The 9,374-nt window shown below is 33.0% G+C and overlaps 1 long non-coding RNA gene across 1 annotated transcript; it reads left to right on the top strand.

Annotated features, from left to right (window-relative positions):
• Positions 1-6,198: 6,198 nt before the first annotated feature.
• Positions 6,199-8,955, top strand: LOC110105392. The gene is made up of 3 exons (XR_002304139.2): positions 6,199-6,354; positions 6,431-6,478; positions 8,539-8,955. It is a non-coding gene; the product is annotated as an uncharacterized LOC110105392 (long non-coding RNA).
• Positions 8,956-9,374: the final 419 nt, after the last annotated feature.

The raw sequence follows: 9,374 nt of genomic DNA, 5'->3' as shown, positions 1-9,374 counted from the left end.
ACTTGTTTGAACCTTAGATCGATGTCCTCATCAGGATCAACATGAAAGAAAAGAGAGGAAACAACCAAATAGTGTAGTCTCACAATAAAATTCCTCCTATTAGGGTTTTTTATCAAAAGACCAAGGATTTCTCCCAATGAAATCTCCTCTCCTTTCTTTCTTTGAGATTTTTTGGTCTCTCCCAAATTTTAGGATTTACAAAAAAATATTTATATGAAGTGCATTGAAAGCAAACCCTAAAACAGGTTGAGGAAAGTCGGGGTGATTGGATTATAAAAAATTAAAACATATTAGACAATATAATGGACATCATGCAATACGATATGTTAATCATTTTGTATTAATAAATTTTTTTCTAAAATGAAATTTTTACCAATTTCACTTAACTAACATCTATAATTGAAATGGATATGTATATAATTCAAATTATATGAAAAATACAACTCCAATTTTGATTCATATAATTCTCAGTTCGGATTGACTTTAGCTTGTCCTGAAATTTTAACTTTAGTAAATGTTGAGCTTGATATGTTCTAGAATTGTGCATTATAACTATATCTTGGCTTTTGTATATACCTACAATTATTATTACTAAAATCAGCATAAAGTTGACTTAGTCCAAGATCATCTCAACCAAATTTTATTTGTAATAATTAAAATCCTGTAATGCAGCTCTTGGCTAATGGGGTCAATATTTTTTTATTTTTTTTTGTGATGACAAATATACTTTAGTTGTTTTGTAACTCCCTTGATTTATGCCTAAGAAAATATTATAAGTAATAGGCAAATAGACAGTGTAGAGACATTACAAAATGTATATTTTTAGTAGTTTTTTTTTTTTTAATTTTATATAATGATGCAAATACTCAAAATGCATTATAGAGATATACTGTAGACATGACATGAATGCAAGCATAATAGAGGTACACACAAAGACACAATAAAGTAAAGAAAAACACAACCAATTAAACAAAAGCCAACTAAAGACAATCAAACTACTTCCTATTTTAACATATTAAAAAGGAGAATAAATAATGCACAATAAAAGAAAATACAATCATAAAACATAAAGAAGCTCAATCACTTGTCGAAATGACATTGATTTGGTTGGAGGACATATGTAGCGATGAATCTAAGAAAATTTGTTTTGAAATCAGGCTCTATCTTTATTTTGCTAGTGCTGCGTTTGCTCCCATTGGAGGTTCTCCTGAGCAGTGTGTGCTCATAAAATTTGAGCTTGAGTTGGAAATGGTGATCCGTCTAAGCATCCTAGGGGTAGTTCTATGAAAAGTAGGTTGGATGAGCTTGGAGTCGAGGTGAGGAAGCTGGGGCGACTTCTTCATCATCATCATTGTCATCCACATGGATGAAATTCCTCTTTTCACCAAATATGATATGGAAAGATTAATTGGGAAAAAGTGAGATGGAATTTGGTCAGGTGGTTTAGGTCAGGCTAGACTGTATTTGGTTTTTAAAATATTGGCAATAACATTACTAAGTGCTAGATTTTGACAGTGCTTGAACCTATGGTGGCAAATAAATGTAAGGTTTCAATAATATTGGATGATCATATTTATGACATTAAATTCTGTGCGGATCATGTAGTATTAGGCAATTATTGAGAGAAGGGGTAATAATTATGCAATCATTAGCTTTGGGAATGATATTGTGTTGACGCACATGTTGGATAACCCAAGCACTCTGCAAAAGTCCACTAACAAGCAGCTCATGATGTGGAAGTGGGGAATCCCTAAGGAATCAGTTTATGGATGTCCAGTTATATGTGGGATCTGTGGCTATGATGTGAAGGCAACACCATGTTAAAGATGTACTGATTGATGATCACCACTAGCTTCCCACACACTAGATTTTACATAGTGGTGCAACTTATATTGATGCAAATTTGCAAAGAATTCAAGAATTAATTTGGATTGATATGGATAACCAAGTCAAATAAAGAATTGGAGTGTTGTGTTCATAAAAAGATCATAAATATTGTTCTTGTTCTACGGGTTTAGAGTTGGTGATAGAACATCGTCAATGCTTCTCATAGGTGGTGGTGTTGGAAGGCATTCAGAAGCAGTGGTTGTGCTGCAGAAAGGAAGATGAACCAATACCTTTTAATTGTTTGCTTGCCATGAATTCTCACTTAGAAACTCTAAAAGCTCTCTTGAAGGTTTGGAGGTTGAAGAAAATTTGAGTGAAATGAGAGAGCAATTTATAAAAAATTTTAGTATGGAAGATCATACAATGTGATTGTGATCATACGATACAATCATTGTTAGATATGATCATCTCAATGGCTAAAATATGATTATTTTTGGCCCGATCTAATTGTATAGTATGATGTGAGATCATTTAGTATGATCAACTTTTTTAACGCAGCCCTTCTACATGGTTGATTGATGTGGCTTGTAATGGTTAAAAGATCAATCGTAAAGTATGATTGTGGATCGGGTAGTACAAAGTGTTTTATATGGTAAAATTTGGATTGTACAGTACAATTATCCAGATATGATTCCATCAAATCATTTATTATATCTCAAAACATAATCCTGAATTGGAATAATCAAAGACTCTAATGCAAACACATAATCTTGCAATGAAAATAAAGAAACACATCCAATAAAATACGAGAAAAATGCAAACAGAACACATGCTAAAAAAATACAAACATATATGCATTGACTAGATTTATACATTTGTTGCAATGATTCCTATTCTCATTACCCATTTTTTTATGTCTACAGATTTTCCATTAGGGTGTTTGTCTGGGTGGTTGGTCTCATGGGGCATTTGTGCTCTTGCATCCTTTCATATTAAACTTGTTAATTAATTCTTATATATTTTTTGGTTGTCCTAGTAATATTCCATTTTTTTCCTTATTTAAATTTAATCATAGAAAATATTTTAATTCACTTATCATACTCATCTGAAATTCATGATTCATTATGGGTTAGAACTCCTAGTGTAGTGACTCATTTGGAATATCAAGTAATATGTTATCAATATAGATTTGTTAGCCCTTTTATGAATAGAGTCATGTCCACAATTCTCTTAGTAAATGAATTTGAAAAAAAAAGGACTAGGTCTATCATCAAGCGCCCTGATGGCTTGTTTTAACATATATAAAGCATTTTTTAGTTTATATCAATGTTTAAAATTGCGTATTCGGGTATTGAGGCGAGAACATGATCTTGATATGTTGAATTCTCGAAATCGGTGGTTATTTGACATCATACTCTCTACATTGTCCGATTTAGAAAGACTGTTCAAGTCTATTTGGTGTAACTATTTTTGAAACAAGCAAAAATAAATTAATAAATAATAATTGATGTCCTCTAAGTGTGCAACTAGTGGAAACGTTTCCTTAAAAACTATTCTCTTTGCTTGATTAAATCCTTTAGCTATCAAATTGGTCTTCTTTTTCGAACTGTTTCGGAGTCATTCAAATTCTTTTTGAAAACCCATTTCATCCATCATCATTTTGTTTGAATTGATTGAATTGTTTTTTATGGCTATTACCCATAATTCATTTGATAAAAAACATCTTTAAATTTGGTGGGTTCAATTAACGAATAATTAAGGAAATTAATACAGTTCATCTCTTAATCTTAGTGCATTCATTTTTCTTATCCCTACATATGGATGTCCTATGATCCGGTCCTTAAGATTGCTGGATGCATATCTCCACTCTCATGATTTTAATCTTTCTTTTTCAACTCTAAGTTCTCTCATGTCTTCTTCTAATATTATTTCTCTAGGCTGACTAGATGAATCATATTCATTGAATATGGCATATGTGGATTTCTCAATTGCTATGTTCTTTTACTGAATACTCTTTAAGGATATTATTTTATGAATGTCACCTCATTGGATTATCGCATCGCTCAAATAATCATTCGTGTAAATCCAATTTAGATGCCCCTTTAATTAGAGCTGAGTGAGTGATTTTTCTAAGTGTACTCATACTGGCGTGACTTAGTCATGACTCATCTAGTAGTATGGTTTTCAAGTAACGAATTGTCTTATACTCACCTATTTTATCAATATCAAGCAAATAAAGATAGTTCATTTTAACTCAAATAATCTTACTTTTTAAGTTTACAAACAAATATTTGAAAAAAATATAACATCAAAACCCTTATCACATAGTTGACTAATATTTAGTAAATTATGTTTTAGACCATAAACTAAGAGGATATTTGCAATGATAAAGTAATTTTTTCATTGAAATTTTTAATATCCATATAACCTGTCTTGTAGTATTTTTGCCAATAGTTGCTTTGCCACCACTCTTGTGCTCAAATGCAATGAATTTCATCTCGTCTCCAGTTATATGCCATAAGCATCAATTGTCCAAGTGCCATATGCCTTCAACAGTCCTGTTGTCAAGAAACAAAACCATATTGGGTTCTCTAATTCTTATGGGATGCGTTTTCAAATTATTAGAAATCCATTTGTAATAGATGCTCATGTGTACCCTGGGGCACGCGTATGTTAAATGATCAATCATGCCACATGAATAACGTTAGTGCTAGGCATGAAATCTACAAGTCTATTGGTTCTAAATTTCTCTGTCTTACGAGAAAAAAATGTAATATGAAGTTCCACCTTAGGTGGTGTATGCAAATGTGGTACAGTGGTTGAGAGATAACTCAATTCTATCACTTTATTTCTTAAGTCTTTATTTGTAGAAGTGAGCGACCCTAACATACAACTGATATTTTGATTTATCTAAATCAAGATAATCTTCTTACAATAAATCATATTCCTTCTCAAATCCTATGCACAAAAATTTCTTCTAATTATTTCTTTATTTTCTCTAGGTCATGCTGCAAACTAATATGCCCTTTTTCTGGAGATGATTCTTTTTTTAAAGTTATAATATTGCTTCTTAAGTGATTTAAAATCATTATGTAATTCTTCAGTTATAGAAAGTAATTTATCATATGGTAAATCTTATAACTATTTAGAGTTTGAATCATCTGAATCACCCTTAGTGATCAAGCACAAATTATTTTCTCTTTAGGCTCACTTCCTGATGAATCCGTGCTTGAGTTGACCTAAAATGTATTTTGAGTTTTTCTGAAGTCACCTTTTTCTTCAGCTCTCTTGTTTTGTGATTATTTCACAGTAGTTAACTTTTGAAGATGTATTAATTAATGTAAATTGATATGACTAATTTATTTGAAATTAGAATTTACTGTACAGTACGATTGACATTATATAGTCTGATCTACTGTAATTTTCATTAATGAAAAATTTTCAAAGGATATTTTTTTAAAATTCATTTATGTGTGTGTGCTGATTGTATCACTAATCCTTTTACCTTATGTATATATATATATATATAATTATTGCAGGTTGAAAATTATTTTAAATTCCACACACACACCCACATACTCACGACTCAAATATTATGAAAAATATAACTTTTGTAACTCATACAACTATCAATCCGGATTGCTTCTGGTTCATCCTGAAATTTTGAATTAAGTGAATTTTGATCTTGGCATTTTCTTCTTGAGCTATAGTCTGCACCCGAGTTTTTGTTTGTTCCAAAATTGTGCATTATAATTGCATCTTGACTCTCTATTGTAAACTTAGAGCTATTAGTAATAAATCATGCATAAAATTGAATTAGTTTAAAATCATCTCAGTCAAATTATATTTGTAATCATCAAAATGCTATAATGCAGCTCTAAGCTTATGAGGTCAACACTATGCTCTACACTTAAAATTGAACTTATGGTATGGTAAGAAACAAAATTATAGTTCTATCCATTTGTGGCCTGCATTATTACATTTTTTAAGTTTAGACCATTTTCTTCTGTACTATTAATCATTATAACTTTGTAGTTCTTAGTTATTATTTCTGTTAAATAATCTAAATCATAGCCTAAATTTTTTTAGTATCTCTATGCAACTTAAAAGAGATTCACACATGCTTACTTTGTCTATTAGATTGTACGTATATTTTGGCCATGCTCCTACATAAATTTTCACATCTGCAATTCATAATATGATTTATCTGGCCATCATAATCCTTCTTCAAACCCTGCATTAGCTGGAACTCTTTGCATTGGGCAATGCCTTTTATCTGGTTGTCATCTTCTAGCATATGTTGATGCTGTTCATTATGAATCATTACCAATTATTTGTTGATGGTGCCATACGAAAGCTGCTGTTATAATTTATTGCGCTCTTGGTATCTGCTGCTAACTTCTGACTGCCATTTCCTCCGCAGATCAGGTAGGCTTGACTCCTGAAGAGGTTATTTCTAAAATTATGGCAAATCCTGATGTTGCTTTGGCATTTCAAAACCCTAAAGTGCAAGCTGCAATCATGGACGTATGAAGCTGATCTAGCTGTAATCTTTCATCAATTTAGAATTTAAGCTTGCTGACAAGTTATTCCTTTTTCGCAGTGCTCTCAGAATCCTCTCAGCATCGCTAAGTATCAAAATGACAAGGAGGTAAGGCTTGTGTAACATAATAGAAGTGATTATTATTTAATATTTTCTGAATCAGTGTTTTCCTAGATATCTTTGAGTATTTTCTGTAGCTTATAATTCATCCCTACCCCCATGCCTAACCGGTCTTACTGGCATACTGGCACCTACTATTACTACAAGATTATAGAACCTGGTACAAAAGACCAGCAGTGCTAAAAATTTTCTTAGAAACTAAAGAGAGGTATTTTTTTAATGTTAAAGGGAATCAACTCATTCAAGTCTTGTCAAAATATGATAGTGAGGGCCATATGATATTGAGGGCCATGATGCATGCCTATCAAACTTAATCATCTCCTCATAGCTTTCCCCTTCATGCTGTCATCTGTGGGTGCTCGTGCAGGGGGGTGGGCTGGTTGGGGAGTATAAAGTCTGTCTATATTATTTTTTTAAGCTCATTTTGTAAGCACTAAGCAAGTTCATGACATGCTCAAGTTTCATTTCAGCTTTGATTTCCTTTTATGAAAATGGTCATCTAGCTTTTGCCAAGCTCTGGCCAATTTGAACTTATGTTATGCTTGGCCTGATTGATAAGCAGAACGAGCTAGGGTTTATAACTTGTTAATTTGTCTGTAATCAAGCACAAGCAATCTTATTAAATACAAATATGTCATGAATGGAAGTAAAATTACAAGTGAATGTCATACCCCTCCCCCCACCCAAAACAAAAAAGTATTGAAGACCGGAGCTTTATTGACCAGACAAGCTTTAGTGAAAGGTCACAGTATTCTGGAGCTACAATATGCAGATATGTGAGTTTGAATGGCAGGAGAGAATTATGAACTTAGGAGACTTATTGGATCTTAAATAACTTGATAATAAATTTTAAACAAGTAGATAATACAAATGGAAATGAATACTAACTGACATATGATTCTAGTCGGGAACTTTGTAGTTCCAAGCTCATCAATATTACAGCCTAAGCTTGCTAGTATATTTAAGCTCTCTGGAAATTTTGTTCAAGATTATTTGTATAGAGCTGATCAAAACTCCACCAAGTCTATTCAGGAGCTCTTTAAAATGCATACGTTTGGTGAGGAGATTCTTCTTATTTTTAAAAGAACTGGCGATTTTGTTGTCCTTTGTTACCTATAGAGTGAGTATTGGGTTACTTTTCGATGCAATTTAGGTGTTTGTGTTAGGAAGAAAACGATTGATGTCACGAGCTTTGACAGAAAGCTGTGGCTATTGCCAAAAGTGGGGAGATGGATTTGCCATTAGTAGATGTGAGTGTCATACTCACAGTTGCATGCTATTGTACGGTGACTATGAAGAGTTGAGATTGGGGATTGGAGTGATAACAAAACTAATCTTGTCAGACACGCTCAACCAAACTAACCTGATCGATCAGACAAATCGACCAAGAATGATTGCAACTTGCTCAATATGTGTTACAATCAAGGCTTGGAGATGATATTTTAGTGGGCAATTTGATGAGCACACTTGATTTATTTCATAATTGAGTGATTTTGGGACACAACTTAGATCAAAATATTCTGATTAAAATTTTATCATAATGGATTTGATAGCCATTGCTTTTGCTTCGAATTTTGTTTAACATATGACTAATCAATTAAAATTTATATGCAATCATGTAAAGTAACTCCAATGACCATAATATTCAGATGGAAATTTGATCAAGATATTATGTTGTAATTTTTTTTCAATATTTGAAGTCCAACTTCATTAACTTTGTGCATGTCTTCGTATCTCTTTAGATCATTTCCAATCAACGCGGTTTATTCTCTGTGAGCTTAACTTTTACATCTTTGCTCGCATTGTCGTTAGAATAATTTTTCAGCACTAGGGGTGTAAGTGAGCCGAGCCCGCCAGCCGGCTCGAGCTCGACTCGTTTATGAGCTTGCAAGCCAAGCTTATCAAGCTCATGAGTCGAGCTCGAGTTCGAGCTTGAGCCGGCTCGGCTCGTGAGCTCCCGAGCCGGCTTAAATAAATATTAATATTTTTAAAATAACTTGACATTGCTTTTATCTTCATCTACACCAAAATTAAACTTGCTTTCTCAGGTTATGGATGTGTTCACCAAGATTTCGGAACTCTTTCCTGGAGTGACTGGCAGCCTCTAAGTTCTTTTCTTCTGGTTGATTCCCCAACTTCTGAAGACTAGCGAGGTAAAAACTGGCTAATCCCTGATCCAGTTTCATCTCAGATCACGAACCACAACGCTTGATTTGTCAGCTTAGGTCTATTTTATAGCCCCATTGGATGTGCTTGTAATTCGGAAGAGAGCAAATTTGTGAGTGCTCCGATTACTTCTGTATAACCTTCTCTGTCTGTGCAAAGCAGATTGTGATATATGAAACATGGAAAATAGCACGTCTTGTAATAGGCTGTGAGCAGGCTTAAAAGAGTCGATTGCATATTTTTTTTATTATATGTAGAGTCTTTGGGATCGCTTAATGATATTGGATGGTTAAATTCCATGCATAAATTATTAATCTAAAGATAATAAGAAAAAAGGAAAGGGAATGGACATTCTCCTTCTAAGGAACTTTTATTACGTCCTCTGACCAGACGTAGATCTACGTTCGGTCAAAGGATTGTTATTTGATTTTTGCTCGGTATTTGGTCAGTATTGTTAGGTATTGTTTGATAATAACTAGAAATACCACTCTGGGAAGATCAATACCGAGTATTACCAAAAAATACAAGTTTTTTTAGAAAAAATTTGGTATTTTTTGGTATTGCTCGGTATTGCTCAGTATTGCACGGTATTTTGTCTTTACATAATGATATTTCTCATTATTATTGGTATTGCTTGGTATTTCTCGTTTTGTGCCTGCGATCTTAGTGTCAGCCGAACGTAGCTCTACGTACCTTCTAAGAGGTGTAATTATCTCTT

Source organism: Dendrobium catenatum, unplaced genomic scaffold (genome assembly GCF_001605985.2).
Source record: "Dendrobium catenatum unplaced genomic scaffold, ASM160598v2 original_scaffold_156526, whole genome shotgun sequence".
NCBI lineage: Eukaryota > Viridiplantae > Streptophyta > Magnoliopsida > Asparagales > Orchidaceae > Dendrobium > Dendrobium catenatum.
The sequence above is the reverse complement of the archived record's forward strand: the minus strand, read 5'-3'. Positions and strand labels throughout refer to the sequence as shown.